Genomic DNA, 20,777 nt, shown 5'->3' on the forward strand with positions numbered 1-20,777 from the left:
TTTTCTTTTCTTTTCTTTTCTTTTCTTTTCTTTTCTTTTCTTTTCTTTTCTTTTCAGTGTTCCAAAATATTATAAGCATCCTTATTTAGCTTAGGAATACGTCAATAATGTCTATTATCACATCTGTTATTCAACATTGACTTGGCAGTCTTAACCAACACAAGAAAAGAAGAAAAGAAATTATAGCAAAGATCTAAGACTGGAAAGGAAGAGATTAACTCTCATTTGTAGCCTGTCTAATAACTTATTTCAAGAAGCTGAAAGAGTTAATGGACAAACTTTTATAAATAATAAGAGTTTAAGCAAGGTAGCTGAATACAAAGGCAAAACAGAAAACTTTTAATAATATCTGGCAATTGCATTTCAATGCACTTCCTGCATTTCAAAGCACTCAGATTTGTCTTCATTTGTAGAAGCTCCCCCAAATCCTGTGAGTTTGATTAGATCATCATCATCATCAGTGGCAGATGCATCGTTCATATTTGACAAATGTGCAACTGAGGCAGACATTGCACTTTTTCTTTTTTGCACTTTTTCCTTTTTAAAGAAATAGATGTGTGGGGTGCCTGTGTAGCTTAGTTAAGCTTCTACCTTTGGCACAGATCATGATCTCAGGGTCCTGGAATCGAGTCCCTCATCACTGGGCTCTCTGCTTAGTGGGGAGCCTATTTCTCCCCCTCCCTCTGCCCCTCCCCCCGTGCTCACGCACACACACACTCTCTCTCTCTCTCAAATAAATAAATAAAATCTTAAAATAAAAAAACCCTGATGTGTAATTTATATATGTCGATATTTATACCTTTTGGTATTACGGATCTATGAGTTTTGACAAACATAGAGTCATATAAGAACTACCACAATCAAGATAAAGAACAGATCTGTCCCCCCACAAAAGATTCTCTGATGCTCCCTTTGCAGCCAACCTCTCTTCCCACTCTCAGCCCCTGATAATGACTGATCTCTTTTCAATCCTATACATCTGTCTTTCCTTTCCTTCTGACATTCTTTTTTTTTTTTTAACTTTAGCTTCATATAAATGGAATCATATAGTATGTAGCCTTCTGCATCTGACTCCTTTCACTTAGTACAGTGCATTGCACATTCATCTATGGTGTAGCCTGCTGCAGTAGTCAGTTCCCTTTTATTACTGAGTAGTGTTCCATTGGGTGGATCCCACCAGAGTTTGTTCATCCATTTAAGCCCTGAAGGACATTTGAGTGTTTCCAATTTGGGGTGATTATGAACACAGCCACCCAACAATTTGTATGCAGGTTTTGATGTGAATGTAACTTTTCATTCTCTTGGGTAAATGCCTAGGAAAGGGCTTGCTGGGTCAAATGGTAAGCATGTGTTTATCTTTATAAAAGACTGTCACAGTTTTCCAGATCAGTCGTTCCATTTTGCATTCCCACCAGCAACGAATGAGAGTTCCAGCTGCCCTGTATCCTTGTCAGCACTGTTATCAACAACATTTTTTTAAACTTCAGCCATTCTAGTAGGTGTGGAGTAGTATCTCATTATGGTTTTAATTTCTACTTCCGTAATGATGAAAAATATTGAACATCTTTTCAGGTGCTTATTTGCCACATGTATATCTTGTTTAATAAAGAACAAAGAGGTGGAGAAAAAAAGATCTGTTCAATGTTTTGCCTATTTTTAAAAAGTGGGTTTTTTTCTTATTGAGTTGTAAGAGTTCTTCATATATTCTAGATATGAATCCCTTATCAAATATGTGCCTAACAAATATTTCTCCCAGTCTGTATCTTGTGTTTTCACTCTGTTAACAGTATCTTTGTAGAGCAGAAGCTTTTGATTTTGATTAAGTACAATTTATCATGTTTCTTTTTTGTACTGTGTTTTTGATGCTATAAATATGAAATTATTTGTAATAAGTTGTAAGTCACAAAGATTTTCTCCTAAGAGCTTATAGATGGTTCCTGATGAATCTAATCCTAAAACTTAGATTCTAATCCTAAAACTTAGATTCTCTGGGCCTTCATCCATTATTCAGTTTTACCACATCATGATCCTACAAAGTAAGTAGCATAGATTAAGGAATAAAAAAGATAATTATAATGCTGCCTTTGGACATAGAGATGCAGCTGCATCATTTAACAGTTAATTTTTCTCTAAAATTCTCCTATATGTTGTTTTGCTTCAACAATTCAAATACATTTCTTGACACAAGGACCCGGCTCTAAAATGATGACCATGTCCAGCACTATGGGTCCCATGGGAGAAATCCCGTTGTACTCAGTAATGCAGCAGATTTCATTTGCAGATTTCATTTCCAGAACGTGCAGATTTCATTTGCACGTTCTGGACCCTTCTCATTCAGCTAACCAAGAGCTCAAATCAGTGCTTTTTTCACCTGGGTTGAGTCCCACACGAGAAGGCTCTCTACTCTCCAGTAGTGGGGCCACTATCTGAGTGATTCCAAAGAGGAATTAGCATCTTTCAGACGATTCTAAGGCCTCAATTGCTACTTGCTCTCAAATCCTCATGGCAAAAGACAGATGAACACAGGTTTATGAAGAACTTGAGGAACCTGAGGCACTGGGAAGAAAAACAACACAAATTCTAAGAAATCTGGTAATTCAGCTAAGCCTGGTAGAAACAAAAGGGGATAAATAGGGCCTTCAAACTAAGCATTATGGGAATAAATGGCCAAACCAAAAATTCAATAGATTTTAATAGAAGTATTCTGGAAGTAACTGTCAAAACTTAGATAAGAACTCCAAACTCCACATTCTTAGCTTGATGACGAATGATCAGAGACACAGACCTCTGATCTGGGGCTGACAAATGCTTCCATGCTGAAAAACCAGGCTCCAGTGTTACATTCCTTTGGTGCTGTTGGGTTGTTGCTATCTCACTCAGCAAGGAAGAGATGAGTAAATATTACCTTCATTTTCAGTTAGGGAAAGGAGACAGTAGGTAAACAGAGTAATAATGTGTGTGACAGGGAGAGGGAGTGGTAGGATGAAGACACTCCATCCTCTTAAGAAACATAATATGTCACAAAAATCCACTAGAAAAAACAGAATAGAGCAAACACCTCCATTAAAAAAATAATAAACTCTGAGAGAAAAGAAGACTCGGGAAGACAGCTTATTAAAACGGTTTTTCCTACTTAATGATAACCTTAAGTTTCATCAAGGTTGTAGTAGGGTTTCAAAAATATTTGGAGGAGCAGGGTATATGGACAAAGGATTTCTAAACAAATGCACGTTTTTTTTAATTTTTAATTTTTTTATAAACATATAATATATTTTTATCCCCCGGGGTACAGGTCTGTGAATCGCCAGGTTTACACACTTCACAGCACTCACCATAGCACATACCCTCCTCAATGTCCATAATCCCACCCCCTTCTCCCAGACCCCTCCCCCCAGCAACCCTCAGTTTGTTTTGTGAGATTAAGAGTCACTTATGGTTTGTCTCTCTCCCAATCCCATCTTGTTTCATTTATTCTTCTCCTACCCCCTTAACCCCCCATGTTGCATCACCAAATGCACGGTTCTAAGAATAAAGACTTTTTAAGTAGGTAACTTCTAAGGTGAAATTTAAATTATGACATTCTACTGTTACTAAAAATTGTTATGGCTTGCCATGTGTAAGTGAATGGTCCAACCAAATGGAACTCGAGCCATGATGTTAACACACCCAGGAATGGAATGAGGATGGTACACTCAACTTTATGGAGGTTACTATTAGGAGGACTCATATGGGGGCATCTGGGTTGCTCAGTGGGTTAAGCCTCTGCCTTTGGCTCAGGTCATGATCTCAGGGTCCTGGTATCAAGTCCTGCATCGGGCTCTCTGCTCAGCAGGGAGCCCGCTTCCTCCTTTCTCTCTGCCTGCCTCTCTGCCTGCTTGTGATCTCTCTGTGAAATAAATAAAATCTTAAAAAAAAAAAAAAAAGAAAAGAAAAAAAGGACGACTCATATGGAAATTGCTTTGTAGTTTAAAGTTGGCAAAAGATCAACAGTTTTATCTGGTTCAACTTAATTCTGAAGCAGAGTTAAACCCTGTTGTGTTCAGTTTTCTAGTACAGTATATTTCTAGTTGATACTCATTTTCCTAACAGAAGCTTTTCCTAATGGGCCCAGTCACAGACCCTGACTCGTGAATGACTCAGAGGGTTCTTCCCCTTCAGACCAGCCAAGGGCCCCTGCGCCCCTCAACTACCTTAACTTTCATCTTCCCCTTCTTCAACCACCTTCAACCACTTTCATCATCCACTTCAAATACTGACAACAAAATGCAGTCATGGTGGCATGGATGGAATTAGCACTTCACGTGAGCTGAGTTTTTTGGAAATGTTTGTGCTATTTCCTCGATTCTGGAGAGACAAGGGTTTCATGTTTTACCTGCCAAATGTGTTCTGTGTGTTCAATAAGACCTCTCCTTTGGGGAAAGTAAAGAAATAGAGACCCAAAATGTATGTGTGACCTTTCCTCTTAGCCTATCTATTGCATTTATTTTTCTATCTTTCTATCTATCTATCTATTGCCTTTAATTGACTCATCTAATAGAGAACTGAGCAGCTGTCATCTGCCCAGTACCGTACCTACCACTGTTGAATTTCCATGTGGGTGGCCAAACTAAATATACATCTAAATGGGCTAAGTCACATGACTTAAAACTTAAGTAATTAAGCAATGCATTTCTGAAGTCATGTTGTATTGACATACAACATGGTACAAATACCAAGAGACTTATTCAGATAGTATTTTGAATCTAGGAGAATAGGTCTGTGGCTAGAGAAATCTTGAGTGTCTTCTGTTGAAGAAACAACAGCATTTACAAAAGAAGAGACCAGACAAGAGATGGTTGAGGTAGGAGATCCAGGATCAACAAAAGCATGGTCCCAGGAAAGTTTATGAGGATCATGAATAATGGTGTCTATTATTTAGCATGTAGACAGTCAGGTATAATCCACCATGGGGCAGTCAAGTGTAAAGGATGGGTACATTTATCATTTGTTAGTGGAAAAATCCACAAATGCAGCAAGAAACAAAACTTCCTTTGTTCTTTGCACTCTTTCTGTGCTCTCGTCTCCTCACTCTCCCTGGGAGCTGAGTCTGGGTGATGGGTACTGAAGTCTCCCCACCGAGTTGGGAACTCCTCAATATTTCCGGCAGTGACCCCAAGTTGAATAGTACAAGCCACAACCAACTTTCATGTTCCTATCATTTTTGCTTAAATACTAGATTTTGGGGTGTCTGAGTGGCACAGTCAGTTAAGCATCTGACTCTTGGCTTTAGCTCAGGTGATGATCTCAGGGTTGTGAGACCTAAGGCCTGCATCAGGCTCAGTGCTAAGTGCAGACTCTCCCTCTCTCTACCTCTGCATCTCCCCTCCCTACAATATAAACAAAAACAATTTTTAAAAAATAAAATACTAAATTTTAAGCATTAAAAATGTGTCCATAATTGATACCTTCTTTGGTAAGTTTAGCTGTTAAAATGAAGGCAAACGATTAAATAGTTTGGAAGACTCCAAAGGACCAAGCAGGTTGTCACTTCTCTATTCAATTCAGCAGCCCTTCCTATAGATGGTTAGTGAGTTCATGGGGAACACCCCTTGGGTGTTTTTATTTTAAGAGAAGTCATGGAGGATAGGTCAATGACTTTTACCCAGAAAATTAATTTCTCATGGTAGAATTTTTGACCCTCAGACCCATAATTGGAAGAGATGGTTTAGGACCGGGAAATCTTTCAAATACCATTATATTTCAAATAGCTACTTCTCGGCCCTGAAGGGAAGTTATCCCTTATAGTGATGATAATAGAAAGATAGTAGCCTCTTCTCCTTCCTTCTGACACTTAAAAGGCTTGAGCTAGAACCTCTCTTTGACCCTGGGTAAGTCTGGTGCCTACTGAGATAGAATTCTGAGACCTGGATTTCTCCAAGAGAAAAAAATAACTTGGGTAGTTGAGAAAATTATAGTCACAGTGTAAGCATCCATTCACAATGGCCAGTCTCCATGAGCAGATCTTGGGAGACAAGGAAAGGCAAGGCGTCCCAGCCTTGGCCTCACTGCTGCAGCCTCCCTCATACTAACACAAATTCACCTGGGCATGGAACAAGAATGTTTGCATAAAGACCAGGACTAGATGGGCAGCCAGCCTCACTTAGAAGAATGTAAAATGGGGCTTTTTCTCTTGCCCCAGAATTTTCCCAAACAACAGGCCCCCAGCACCCTCTTCCTAGAGATAGTGGCCACCCCCGCCCCAACCAACTTACTAAATATCTGTAGAACCAGCCTTCTTATGGGAAACCACAGTCATTCCTCCACCTCATCCTGGAGTCCCTTCCTCAGAGACAGAGAGCTGGCAGAAGGGAGAGAACCAAGGGTCTCAGGTCAGCCTTGCAAGTATCCAAAGGGCTCACCACAGCAGCCTCACAGGGAGGACATCTATGTGAGAGGCAATTCCCTTGAACCCCCTGGGATGACTCAATAAACTGCTTACGATCCTAAAATCATCACTGCACATAGCATCTACCCAAATCATATCCCATCTAAATAACACCCCTGGAACACTCAAATGCAATTTCTGCTCAGAGCAGTGTGCAGTTACCTCTGTAACTTAATCGTTTAGGGAACACTTGGTCTCTTTCCCCTTAACAAACCTACCTTCCTTCCCTTCATTTCTACCAAGGTATAAATGACTTTAAAAGTTAATGCTTTAAACAGTCAGGAGAGAATTGAGAAGTTCCCTGGAACCTTCTAGTAGTCTCTGGATCTCTAATTAAAGGCTCTGGCTGACTTCCACGAGGTCATTCCCCACCCTGAGGGCAGTCCACAAGTCTGAGTAATGCCTGTCATAGCCACTGGGTGGCACTGGAAGGCCTGAATTGTAGGCAAGAGGGAGGCTGAAAGGAAGAGGCAGGAGAGTCAAGGTGGTCAAAGGAGATGAGAAGGAGAGACAGAGACAGAAAGAGAGAAAAGAGAGCTAGAAAAGGAAGAGTAGGCCACAGGCAACAATTGCCTTGTGGAGGCTCTGTGGCTCCTCTGACATAGAACAATAAGATGAGCACGTTCCATCCATCTTTACATTCCCAGTACCTAGCTTGGGATCTGGCACTCCGCTGATGCTCTGGGCCTGACAACGGCTGAATGAATGCTGCAGTCCCTCCAGGAAAAGATCCTTCAATGGGAAGGTTGAGGCAGTGTGCATCTGAATCCTCCATCCTATTGTTCTGGGATAACTCAGTTGAAAATTCTAAGAGTGGAACCTCACTGTGGCTCTCAACTAATGGTAAATGCTTGCCTTGTAGAGAAACAAAGCAGGAATATCAACGCACACCAAGGTTAGATTACCCAGGAGTTGACAACCTTATTCTGTAAAGGGCTGGATAATAACTATTTTAGTCTTTGGGAACCCTACTTGTCTCTGGCACAGCAGCATAAAAACAGCCCCTGACCGTTGATAAATGAATGGGTGTGGCTGTGTGCCAATAAAACTTTATTTATGAACAGAAGCAAGAGGTAAGATTTGGCCCAACATTTGCCAGACCTTCAGTGTTTTGGGTTCTGAGGTAATCTTTCTGGTTTCTCCAAATTTGCTGTTACATCCTCTTTGACCCAATACCACCCTTTGAGCAAATGACCATCCACTGGCCTCTCTCTGCATCTGTGTTGACTCCATGAAATTAAACTGTAAATACTTTGGAATCCAGGAGTCCACATAGATGGCTTCAATGTACCATAAGGGTTTCTATCTTCCTTAGCTTCCCCACAAAGGCATAGATGGAGAGATGTGATTGGTGCCAAGTTGCAGAACATGAAGTCTTTGGGGAATTATACTGCTGGCTACAGTGGACCAAATTCAACCAGCCTGGGAAAGGTCAGTCCCAGCTCAGACTGTGAAGTAACTAAATTTTGTCTTTAGAGCCTTCTAGATACACACTATTCATCCTCTTTTAGTAGTCAGTCCCCTCATTCATGGTCCCTGCTCTCACTCCCATCAAGAACTTGATTCCTCACTTAGCTAAAGTAGAATTAACATATAACAGATTAAATCATTTCCTATTGTGAGATATTCACAGTTTAATAAGGTTGAGAGCATTTGAATAAAGGGACACAGTGCTAATGATGGGATATTATACCTCCTGGGGATGATTTTTTTATTAAAGTGGATTCTGCTTTGATCATGGTCGGTGGGAAAATCCAGGAGAACCACTGAGTAGGGGCCACTGTATATAGCCCTGTGGCTTTACAGAATTCCATGAATTGGGATGTGAGTGACATCTTTTGGCATTCTGTAACACAGTGTGTGTGTGTGTGTGTGTGTGTGTGTGTGTGTGTATGTCTCGCAGTTCCTAAGAGAGGCCAAGTTCCTTAAGGAATAAGTAACTGAAATGTACGTTTGTAGGTTTGAGTTTTCCTCCTTGGAATATGAGGGATGTTGACATGGGTGGGAATTTTTTGCATCCTAGATGAAATCAAGCACTCTGAACCAGAAGAAAATGTTATCTCTTTCCCAAGAGAGAGGTTTCCTCATATCGTTGATCATGTCAGGTGCTTCTTATATATTTCAAAATCTCTGTGGCCCCACCTCTCACTCCAAGCACTGCAGCAAAAACCAGTTCCTTAAAGGTTTGGGCCAGCGTCCTGTTGGACAGGACAACAAAGGGATTCAGTGAAGAAATGTTTCCCCCTTTCTTCCCAATGCAGATGCTTCTGAGACCACATTCTACAAAGTTCCTCAAAAGGTCCTGGAAGGATCAAACACCAGGGGCCAGTTCCAAAAGAATCTTGGCATTGACTCCCCTATTTCTTTTTTCCCTCTCCTATCTTTCTTCACTGCTCCCTGGGATCACATGGTAAATAAGTCACCTGCATAAAGGCCTTTGTCTGAGGCTCTGCTTTGGGGAGACCCAGGCTAAGACTTGTTCAGTTGTCATGAGAAAACCTGTTGTCGGACACAAACTGCTACAGGTTATCCAGAGGCAAAATTGCCTGCTGAGAAAAACACCTTACTCTTGGGCAGTGGTTTTCAGAGCACTTAGATGCAAAGCACTTTTATATACAGGATCTGAAAGACAAAGATTATCTATGGTGTCCCTACCCTCCCTCTCCCACTTCTTACTCTTTCTGGGTGTCAGCGTCTTCTACTGTCCCTCTCTCTGACAGTTCCAGTTCTGGACATCAACAGTGCCCACACTGCTAAGTGGGCCAGAAGTGGTCATGGACTGGTTGCTGGCTACCCATGTCTTGGCTTATTACGGCCCATGAGGTGGCCACGTGAGAAAGATTCTACCCAACTAGAAGGATGTGCTAGCTCAGGCTTGTTCAAAATTTGGACATGAAAATAGATGAAAGATTAGCTAGTCCATGATGACAGTGGAGGAGAGCAGATGTGCAGAAAGAAGCAGACTCAACACAAGGAGACCATGCAGCCCAGGAACCAGGGATCCTGCAATGTTCCCTTAGAGCAACATCAGGCTCCAAATAGCTTTGAAATTCTTGGTTCGGCCCAGGTTTCCTTACAATATCTGCTACCTAGTAGGTCTTCTTCTTTTTTAAGTGGGCCTACACATGTCTCAGCTTTCTTATGAGCAGAAAAACCTGGGGGATCTGGTGCCCTAAACCTGTACTTTTTCCCCTCAAGATCCTGTTTTCCTCTAGGCCAGCAGTAAACAATGATATCTAATAGGCGTCATTCTCTCCATTGTCATTCTCTCTAGAGGTAGGGGTTCACCTTGAAGGGGTGATACCAAGGCACTGGGGTAGGCCAGCAATGGAGAGATTTGAGGGAAATGAGGATAGTTGCAGTGACCCTTGGATGACCCTGTGTAAGCAGCTGCTCAGACTGTCTATTTGCATCTCCAGCTTCATGGTAGGAATTCGGTCCTGGAGAAAATGACAGGGATCTATTCACATCTGGCAATTCTTCCACACTGGAATGTACATTCCACAGAGGGCTGAGCCTGTGGCTTCTTAGCAGCTCCGCCAGTGACTAATGCCCATGGTATAGAGTCTACATCCCAAATTTTCTAGGATTATCCAGATTTCAAATATGTTGTCCCAGGGTTGCGATAAATCATTGATCTAGCCCATAAGTTCCAATGATTAGTAAATAATTGCAAAATAATTTGAACTAGTGGGCATTGATAAGGATGCTCTTGGATTCAAATGATAGGAATCTCACTGGCAGAAGAAATACTAATGGTACGTGGAGACACAGGTATACTATGTGTCTACAGCTGCCTCGATGCCATTTCCTACTTCAAAGTCATTTGAAATATACATAAAGTCTTTGAAATCATTATAGAATTTTATTTTACTGTTAAAATGTATACAAAGAAAAGGAGGAAAAAATATAGTTTTAAAGGGATCCCACAATAGCAATATTGCTCTTGGAAGAAATGTGACAATTCAAAAGTAACATTTTGTCCCTGATACACTATATCTCATCAATTTAAAGATGTACATTTACTTAGAATTTTACATCTCTGAGATGAGAGTGCATCTTTTTCTGCTGATGACAGTGCATTTTAATCAAAAACCTTTCTTTTCTTTCCTAGTGCCATTTAAAAATGGTACATTTTATAATTAATGACATCTTAGCATCAGTAATGTACAGCAATAGTGATGTAAATGTTACTCAAAGTGGAAAATTTGATAATACTTCTTATATCAGGTAAACACAAACTGGCTATCAGCCCTATAGCATTCAGTGTTATCTGAAAAAATTTATTACAAATATGTCTTTAAAAATGCAGTGTGTAGCAACATATATTATTATGTAAGACACAGTTATAAGTTGCATATATTTAGACTGAATCTCTGATTTCCACCCTGCTCAAACCCAGTTCTATATCAACATGAATAACAAAAAACAAACAAACAAACTTTTGTTCCAGAAGTTCCAGGTATGGGGCGAAATATTGTGCCTCATCATTATGGTAGATTAAGCTTATTGTGAGATTAAAAAAATTGCCTCTATCATAGTGTTATGTCTTAAAATTTAACACTAGAGTATTGGCATGTGAATGGACCTATAAATCAATAGATCAGAATTGATAATCCAGAAATCAATCCTTATATTTAGTCAACTGATTTTCAATAAAAAGGCCAAGGCAATTAAATGAAGAAAGAATTGTCTTTTCAATAAATGGTGCTGGGACAACTGTATATCCACATGCACAAAAATGAATTTGAGCCCTAATTTCAAACCACATAAAAAATTTACTCAAAATGGATTCTATACCTAAATGAGAGAGCAAAATGATAAAAGCTTCAAAGGAAAACATGGGAGAAAAAAATCTTTTTGATCTTGTTAGGCAAAGAGTTTTTAGATATGACACCCAAAACATGATTCATGAAAGAAAAATTCAGTAAACTGGACTTCATCAAAATGAAATTATTTGTGCTTCAAAAGACCCTATTAAGAAAAATGGAAGAGACAATCCACAGGTGGGAGAAAATATTTACAAGTCCCATAACTGATAAGGGACTTGTATCCAGAATATACAAAGAACCCTTACAATTAAAAAAAAAGAAAGCAAACAACCCAAGTAGAGTGAGCAGCCATTTCACCAAAGAAAATGTATACACAGCAAACATGAAAATGAAAAGATGCTCCACGTATTTAGTTATGAAAGTTGAAACTACAATGAAATACAACTACACACCCATTAAAATCGATTTTTTAAAAATCCCTGATAAGGATGCAAAACAACTGGAACTTTTCTTACATTTCTGGTATAGCTGATTTGGAAAAGAGTTTGGCAGTTTTATTATAAGTTAAAAAGCTGCTTATCACTCAACCTAGTAATCTAATTCCTATACATTTACCCAAAAGAAATGATAATTTATGTCCATACAAAACCCTGTACACAAATGTTTATAATGATGTTGTCCATAATAATTCAAACCAGGCAAAACTCAAAACTGGTGGGTGGCTAAACAAATTCATGGTAGAATACTAGTCAGCAGTAAAAAGGAGCAAACTACTACAACCTGGATGAACCCCAAAAACATGATGCCAACTAAAAGAAACCAGGTGCAAAGAGTTCTATATGATACAATTCCATTAATATAAAAAGGTCAGAGAACACAATTTTACAGGTGCAGGAAGTAAATTAGTGATTGCCTGAGGTTGAGGGGAAGAATGGAGGTCCACTATAAACAAAATTGAAGGATATATTTTGGATGATGGCATGTCCTAAAACTGGATGGTGGAATTGGGTGAACAACTCTTCAAATTTACTAAAAAAATCATTTAATTGCATATGTAACATGGATGAATTTCATATAATTGGAAGTATACAATAATAGCTCAATAAAGCTGTTTTTTAAAATTATCACTGGAATTAATATGAAAATTTTTGACCTTGACACCTGCCAACTAATGGGTATGTGGTTGTGGTGGTTGTTTTCTCGTATGAACTCTATGACACTTGTTGATAAGATTATTGATATGGTCATATAACATTATTAATACTAACTTTGGAGGTATAAAACATACATTCTAAGAATATTTATTGTAAATTTTCAAATAACTACAGCATCACATTGGTGAGGATAGATGTCAATGGCATAAGCTTGAAAGAGTTAAATGAATAACACATCTGAAGCTCTTCCAGTTCATGTGGAAATTGATAGTATGAGATACCGAAATATTTTCATATTTATAAACTACTAGTAGAGACACTGAAATCATTTTGTAACTTTTATTCAACTGCTTTACAGACAAATTTTACTATGTTTTAATATATGATTTCTAAGATTCATGCCTGTCCTTGAAGGAAACCAATATTTCGACTTGTATAAGGTCAACTTTATCAGTTAAAAATAAGTGGTTCTTAAGAAATTTTATAGATCTTGAGTCATAATTTTCATATTTATTTTACCAGTTAGGGCAAGCCAAGTGTTGTAACAAAACAACCTCCAGATCTCAGTAGCCAAAGACAATAAAGGTGTATTTCTCACTCATGTCATAGTTCAGTGGAGGTCACTGAACTATGACTCGCATCTAGTCATTCAGGGATCCAGGCTTCAGTAATGTTAAGGTTTTGCCACCTTCTATTTCCTTAGAATTTTCTTCCTTATAGGATTTTTATTGGAAAGATGTAAATTTTTATTAGCCAGGTCTGAAAGTGGTACGTATCACTTTGTTTCACATCCCACTGAACCCAGTCACTTGGCCACATCTAGCTGCAAGCGACTCTGGAAAAAGAAATTTAGTTGTATGCTTAGGTGGAGGAAGAGAAAGCAGATATGGCTGGGCAGTGACATTTCTGCTTTACTGATTCTTGTCATATGATATTATTATTGATTTTTAAAGTAGTTTTTTTGAGATTTAATTAACATACCATGAAGTTCATCATTTTCAAGACTACAATTCAGCAGTTTTTAGTATATTCACAAAGTTGTAGATTCATCACTGCTATCTAATTTCAGAGCCCCCAAAAGAAACCCCGTACCCATTACTAGTCTTTCTCCACTGTCCACTCCCCTGGCCTCTAGCAACCACTAAAGATTTTCTATTCTAGACATTTGTTAACAATGGAATTATGAAATATATGACCTTCTATAAATGGCTTCTTAGTACTGTTTTTGAGGTTCATCCCTGTTATAACTGTAATGTGTTGCAGTTGTAATGTGTCAATATTTTATTCTCTATATTGCTGAGTAATATTCTATCATAAGGATATAACACATTTTGTTTATCCATTCCTCAACTGACAGACATTTGGATTGTTTCCACTTTTGACGATTATGAATTACGTGGCTATGAACATTCTTATCCAGGCTTTTGTGTAGACCTATGTTTTCAGTTCCCTTGGGTACATATCCAGCAATGGGGTTGCTAGGTCATATGATAACTCTATTTTTACATTTTGATGGACTGTCAAGTGTTTTCCAAAGTGGTTGCACCATTTTACAATCCAACCAATAATATATGAGGATTCTGAAAGTTCTGTATCCTTATCAACACTTAATTATCTGTCATCTTTATTTTAGCCATCCTAGTGGATGTGAAGTAGTATCTCGTTGCAGTTTGGTTTTTTCTTTCTTTCTTTCTTTCTTTTTTTTTTTTTTTTAAGATTTTATCTATTACAGAGAGAGAGACCACAAGTAGGCAGAGAGGCAGGCAGAGAGAGAGAGAGGAGGAAGCAGGCTCCCTGCAGAGAGCCCTGCGCGGGGCTCAATCCCAGGACCCTGGGATCATGACCTGAGCTGAAGGCAGAGGCTTCACTGAGCCCACCAGGCGCCCCTCATTGTAGTTTTGATTTCATTTCACCTACACTAATAATGTTGAACCCACTTTCAGGTGCTTATTGGTCATTTGTTTATCTTCCTTGGAAAAAAAAGTCTATTCAAATCCTGTGCTTACTTTTGAGTGAGCTTATTTTTCTTTTTACCATAGGGTTTTAAGATGTCCATACATGTTCTAGATGATGGAAATTCCTTGTCAATTCCCTTGGTTTGTAAATATGTTATTCCATTATATGTTTTTCTTTTCACTTTCTTGGTAGTGTTCTTTGAAGGACAAAGATTTCTTTTTCTTTCTTTCTTTCTTTCTTTTTTTTTTTTTTTTTTTTTTTTTTAAGGTTCCATTCAGTCATTTGACAGAGAGAGATGCAGCGAGAGAGGGGACACAAGAAGGGGGAATGGGAGGTACAAGCAGGCTTCTAGCTGAGAAGGGAGCCCGACACAGAGCTTGACCCCAGGACCCTGGAATCATGACCTGAGCTGAAAGCAGATGCTTAAGAACTGAGCCACTCAGGCACCCCAAGGACAAAAATTTTCACTGAAGAATTGCAATTATTTCTTTATTTCTGTCCATTGTGCTTTTAGAAACCATTGCCTAAATCCCAGTTCACAGAGATTCACTCCTAGGTTTTCTTCTAGGAGTTTTATAGTTTTAGCTTTCACATCTAGGTCTATGATGCATTTTGAGTTAATTATTATGTAAGTTGAGGTAGGTGTCCAGCTTCATTCTTTTGCATATGTGTATAAAGTTATCCAAGCACCACTTGTTGGAAGATTATTCATCCTCCATTGAATTGTCTTGGCGTCCTTCTCAAAAATCAAATGATGATAAGTGTAAGTTTATTTCTGGACTCCCAATTCCATCACATTGATCTCTATCTATACCTATACCAGTACCACTCTGTTATAATTTCTATAGTTTTGTAGTAAGTTTTGAAATTGGGAAATGTGAATCCTCCAACTTTGTTCCTTTTCAACATTATTTTGACTATTCTTCATCTTTACCATTGATTTTTACAATCTCATTTCCAAAACTGGAGAGGGAAAAGGGCAGGGCAAGGCACTATTCAGATAGAAACTAGAAAATGTTGGTATTGAAGGCAAATTTGTGATAAGGTGTGCTCATACAAGAATTTTGGAGAAACTTATTTTTGTTTTACAATGAAAAATTCTCTAAGAAAATTGTTACTGATAATAGCCACTGTGATGTACAATTTTGTAGTTATATTACAGGAAATTACATGTGAATGGTTTTAATCATTACCACCCTGAGGACATAAAATTTACCAGTCTTCATGATTATTCCTGACTTATTAGGGCAAAAAAAGCTCTAAATGGGAATAATCGAGGGGAAAAATTGTTTTATTCTTTTTGCAAACCTTTCATTGCTTCATTATAAAATCCCATTATTAAAGGATTTTGTGTCTTTAATGTAAGGTGAACTTGGTAGTTAATTGGAACAAGGTAAAATTATCTTCAAAGAAGGAAATAATGGTGCCTAGATTCCTAAATTCTTGAGCGCTAAATCAGGAGATGGACACATTCATCCCTTCACCACTGAACAGAGAGTTAGAGGAGCCACTTGTGACCTTTGAAATGATACAATACCTCTTAGTTTTCCTAATGATTACTCAGAGATGTGCCCAAAGGTGATTGCAAAGCACTGGGAGCAAATAATATTGAGCAAGTGGGGAGGTTGCACCATGTGATAGGAAAAATAGAGACAGGATTTAGGATGAGACAGCCATGGATTTCAAACATCGACTTCTAACTAACTGGCTTTGTGAACTTTGGAAAGATATCGAGCTTTAGTTTCATTATCTCTAAAAATTGGTAAATAGCTCTTACAGGATTGCTGTGCAGCTTAACTGATTAGGTGAGGCAAGAGATGCAATAGGAACGTACCTGGGAAAACACCCATCATGGATCAGCCCTCAATCAGTCCACCTGTGGACAAATGAGGAAGAAGACCACACAAATAATATCTTAACTGCATTGTTATGATCCATTTGGCATTTCTTCCCATGAAATCTTATTCTTTCAATAAAAATATCTGTCAAATATGATTCACAAAACATGATCTTTTTATATCTTTCCGACAAACTTTCCTATAAATAAACAAATCATTTTTTGAAAGTCTCTTTTGTCAACTAAATCATCCTAATTCCTGGTTAGGAAAATCACATTCTTTTAACACTTTAGGACTCGGTGAATACCATGGATTTGACAATCAAGCTTCAAGTTCTCAATGAGGAAGTGAGACAACCAGAAAACAGGAAGTTAAATGTGTACAGAAGTATATGTTTTGGTTGCCCATCTGAGGATGAGGATGTGGTCTTTGTGTCCAAGGTCACATCTATAGTAGAAAGTCAAATAGCCCTGATTTTAAGTTACAGCTTCTATTGCACAAAAGAATCTGTGTTTCACTCACACCATTTCCTTGACAACTGTACCTTGCACACAACAAGTGCTCAATACATGTTTGTTGATGAATGACTAAATGAGCAAACCACAGCAGGGATCACCCAGCCCAGGAGTTTTCAAATATGTTTGTATTCATGGACTCTTTGTTCAAACAAAATATTTGGTGGATACCCAATATCACATGCACAGGCAAGGAGGCCTCTCAATGCACTCAAGGATCCTCTAGATTCCAGACAGCAGAGTGGGGAGCTAACCTCTCCCAGCTTCTCATTTCAGAGATGGGAGAGATAAGGACCCAAGAGGTTCAGGACTGGCCCGGAACTTCTCAGCGGAGGCTAAAAGTTCACTCTCAGACTTGGGAATCCCTGTGCCAGTGGGGAAAAGGGCACATTCCACCAAGGGTTTGCATCACTAGGAGGGCATGTGGACTCCCTGGGGCCATCCAGGTGGCCTTACAGAGGAGTTGGTATCGGTATCAATTGCTTATCCAATATTCAGAAGTGCCACTCATTCTATGGTGCAATAAAAGACTTTAAGCTGTGTCACTGAGGGCTCCCCGACAGCAAGATTCTGCTCGTGAGCTGTAGCTGTATGACCTCCCAGCTCTCCACACAGAAAAGAAATTGGTCCCCAGTTTACACATCCCCAAATTGTTACTAAAAGAAAGGGAATATGGATTTTGGGTGGGGGACCACTTGTGTCCAATGAGTAGATGAGAATTTAAGAGGTGAATTTGGATTTGGTAGCACTAGAATCCTTCCAGATTAAAGATTTTATGAGCATGCAGTCAATAATCTCAATTAGTTCTAAGAGTGGAAGAGATATCTCAACCTGTGCTTTTTGTCTTGGGTCTTTATATTTGCTCAAGTCACACCCTGTTATTTCCTCCATCCTTCACCCCTCCTCTTCCACTCCTGCTCCTGAGATCCTGCAGAAGGTTTGCACCACGGAAGGCCTGGAGTCCAGGCACTTCTCATCTTCCTCCATCCAGCCGGCTAGGGGCCAACCCATCCATGGGATATAGTTCAGGATCTGCCCCTTCCCTTGAGCCAGAAGCTGGTGACTTCCCTCTGCAGTCTCTGCTACCATCTCCTTGCTCCTTCTCCTCCTCCGTGTGTTCCATCATGATGGAGACGGAGAAAAGAGGCCCTCATAGAGCCTATGAATCTATGAATCTATGAGATTCCCTCATAGGCAGGTGTTACAAAGTCACAGGGATGAGATTACTGTGGGATTTAATGCTGGCCACCAAACCATTTTTAACTACACAGTCCCGGATAATATACAATCTCTTAATGGACACACGGAAACAACAACAATGACAAACATTTGAAGACACCCAAAATGTGCCTGGCAGAGAGAGCTCTACCATACCTGCAGGTGCTCAGGGCAGTTTGAGGGCTGTGTGCCCAAAATCTTTGCTGTTTTTTCAGTCTGCCTAAAGAGGGAGCTGTTTCCTTAGAATGCCTGAGCAAAGGGCCTGCACAGCCATCCCCGGGGGGTTTGCAGGACCGCAGCAGCCAGGGCTCTTCATAAAACTTCATGTGTCACCGAACAAACCCGTTACCCTGTCATCATTAGAAAAAAAAAAAAAAAAAAAAAAAAGAATTGTGTCCACTAAACAGACAAGAATCCTAAGAGTAAGGAGACCAGACATCCTGATCCCATCTGTCTGATGGTCCTCACCAGGTTCTGCTGGGTAAGTTCTGTTCCACTCAGGTTCGGTGTCCTCGTCAGTAAGGTGGGCACAGGACACAATCCCCATCAATTTTGCTGGGTGAGTGAGAGGATTTAGCTTGGAAAGGTTGTCACGTTATAGGGTGTGAACTTTAGAGGCTGAAACACCAGGCTTGTACCAAGTACTCGCCACAGGGCTATGGCCACGTTTCTCACCTCTCCACCTCTTGAGTTTTTCATGTGTAAATTTATAAATCTAATTTGCACTAAACACTCAGGATTGTTGTAAAAAATAGATGAAAAAATCCACAAAATGCATTAAACAGGATGGGGGTACTAGTAAGCTCTTAAGGAATGGCAGCTTTAAAAAAATATAGGTGTTGAAATGCAAATGTTTTTAAACCCTGTCATATTATACCCAAGTGAGGTGCATGATTTGGTTTGGTTCTCCCACAAAGATAAGACAATAGCCTAGAAGGAAAGACCTGTTTCTAGTCCAAATGGAAACACCGCTTGGCCCTAATCTCTTTAGGGCATTTCATTGAAGGGAAGGCACCCACGCCACATGGATGTGAAAGAAGGGAGCTGATGTCTTGTCTATGTATCTTGGAGAGTCACTATCTGTGTGCTTTCTCTGTCTGCAACCAGGCATTCATTCATTCAGTAAACATTTATGGAGCCACAACTGAATATGTGCACTGTTAGAGTCTATAGAAAGATGAACAAGGTGTAATTCCTGCCCTCAAGAAATCTATAGTCTAGTTGAGAAAGATGAAAAGATAAATGAAAAAGCACAGCTTGCAATGTGTACACATAGAAAGGACCATTAGCCTGGGCTATAAAGAGGGGAAGGTCACAAACCTTCTTGGAAGAGAGAATGATCTAAATATTAACAGAGAACATAAATTTGCTATTTGAGGTAGGAAGGTAGGGTGTTTCAGGTGTGAGTTCTCCCATTTCCTCATCTATAAAATGTAGGAATTCAACTAGGTGATTTCTAAGATGGCTCTCTGAAGAAAGGGGGATGGGAAACAGTGAACAAGGGAGACTCCTTGCAATAAATCTCACTTAGGGAATCTTCACTTTGCACATGGACGTGATGGAACATAGTACCTTCAGGAGTTGCTAGGTTGCAAGCATGGGTTTAAAAGCAAGGAGTGAAGTTGGATTGTGATGAGGGCATAGGTATTTAGAAAAATCAATCTGGAGCTGTGTGGAGAATGGATTGAAGGGGTGGTAGCAAAGAAATGGATGGCAAGATAGTTAACTGGAGGAGAGGGGTAGGACGTGACTGAATCAGGGCCAGAGGCAGATGCAAAGGTGATTCAAAAGAGGAAGCTAAGTGCAAAGGTATTTAGGAGGTCAAATTGACAGGATTGGATGACTTGATGGAGAACAACAAAAAGAAGTTAAGAATGACCCCCAGGATCCTGGCTGGGCCCATGGAACCACCTCAGAGCACCCTCACCAAGCATTTAATGAATGCTTCCTTTATGCACCATCTATGATCCACATTCTTTCCAAAGTGAAATTTACAATCAAGTTGGGATATTGAGACATGTTAACATTAGGGGCCCGCCATCTTTGTTTTCAGTTTGGACTTGTTCTGCTGTTGTTTTGGAAGGGAGGAAGGACTAGAATGACTTGGAATGACTGCAAAATCATTGAAGCCTTCAAAAGGAGAGGTCAACTGTCATTGGATAGATGGCAGACTTTTCCATTTATGAGTGATGGAAGCATAAAGGAACTAGGCTTTCTGGAAGTTAGACAGTAGTCATTGGAAACCCTAAAAGTGAATATTTCTACTTTTTGGAATTTAGATAAGAAAAACATTAATTAAGATACACAAGGATGAGCCCAAAGGTTTATTTCAGGGATGTTTATTGCAAAGTTGTTTATAATAGTGAAAAGCTGGAAACAAGCATTACACACAAAAATAGTGCCCAGCCTTAGGGGACAAAAGACAACCTAGCTCTGTAGCAGAGGAATTCTCAACTACAAAAAAAGGAGATGTCCCAGTAACCGAAGGAGGCTCTTACAGTCATGTATTGACCAACATGTTCTTTTTGAATTGAGAATAGGGGCCTCACAGACAATATACAATTATACTTCTCAAGAGGGCCTTCCTTTCCCTCTTTTCTAGCTCCCAGGCACTGCTAAACTGAGCAGTAAACATGTCTGAGACTTGTCCCCTCCACCAGTCAACTTTCCCTCTGTTGTTTCCCCCACCCCCTGAAGGCTTTGCTTCATGTCTGAAAGTTCAAAGATGTACTGAGTCACATTGGGTGAGTAGCATTAGTCTAAGAATAAGAAAACTGCCTCTCTTACTTGAACTTTTATTTATTGAGTACCTACCGTGTGTCATGCCTTAAGCTAAGCCCCAGAGAGAGAATGATAAATGAGACACATTTCCTGCATATGGTAGACACTGCCTGCCCAAT

Source organism: Mustela nigripes, chromosome 4 (assembly GCF_022355385.1).
Source record: "Mustela nigripes isolate SB6536 chromosome 4, MUSNIG.SB6536, whole genome shotgun sequence".
Taxonomy (NCBI): domain Eukaryota; kingdom Metazoa; phylum Chordata; class Mammalia; order Carnivora; family Mustelidae; genus Mustela; species Mustela nigripes.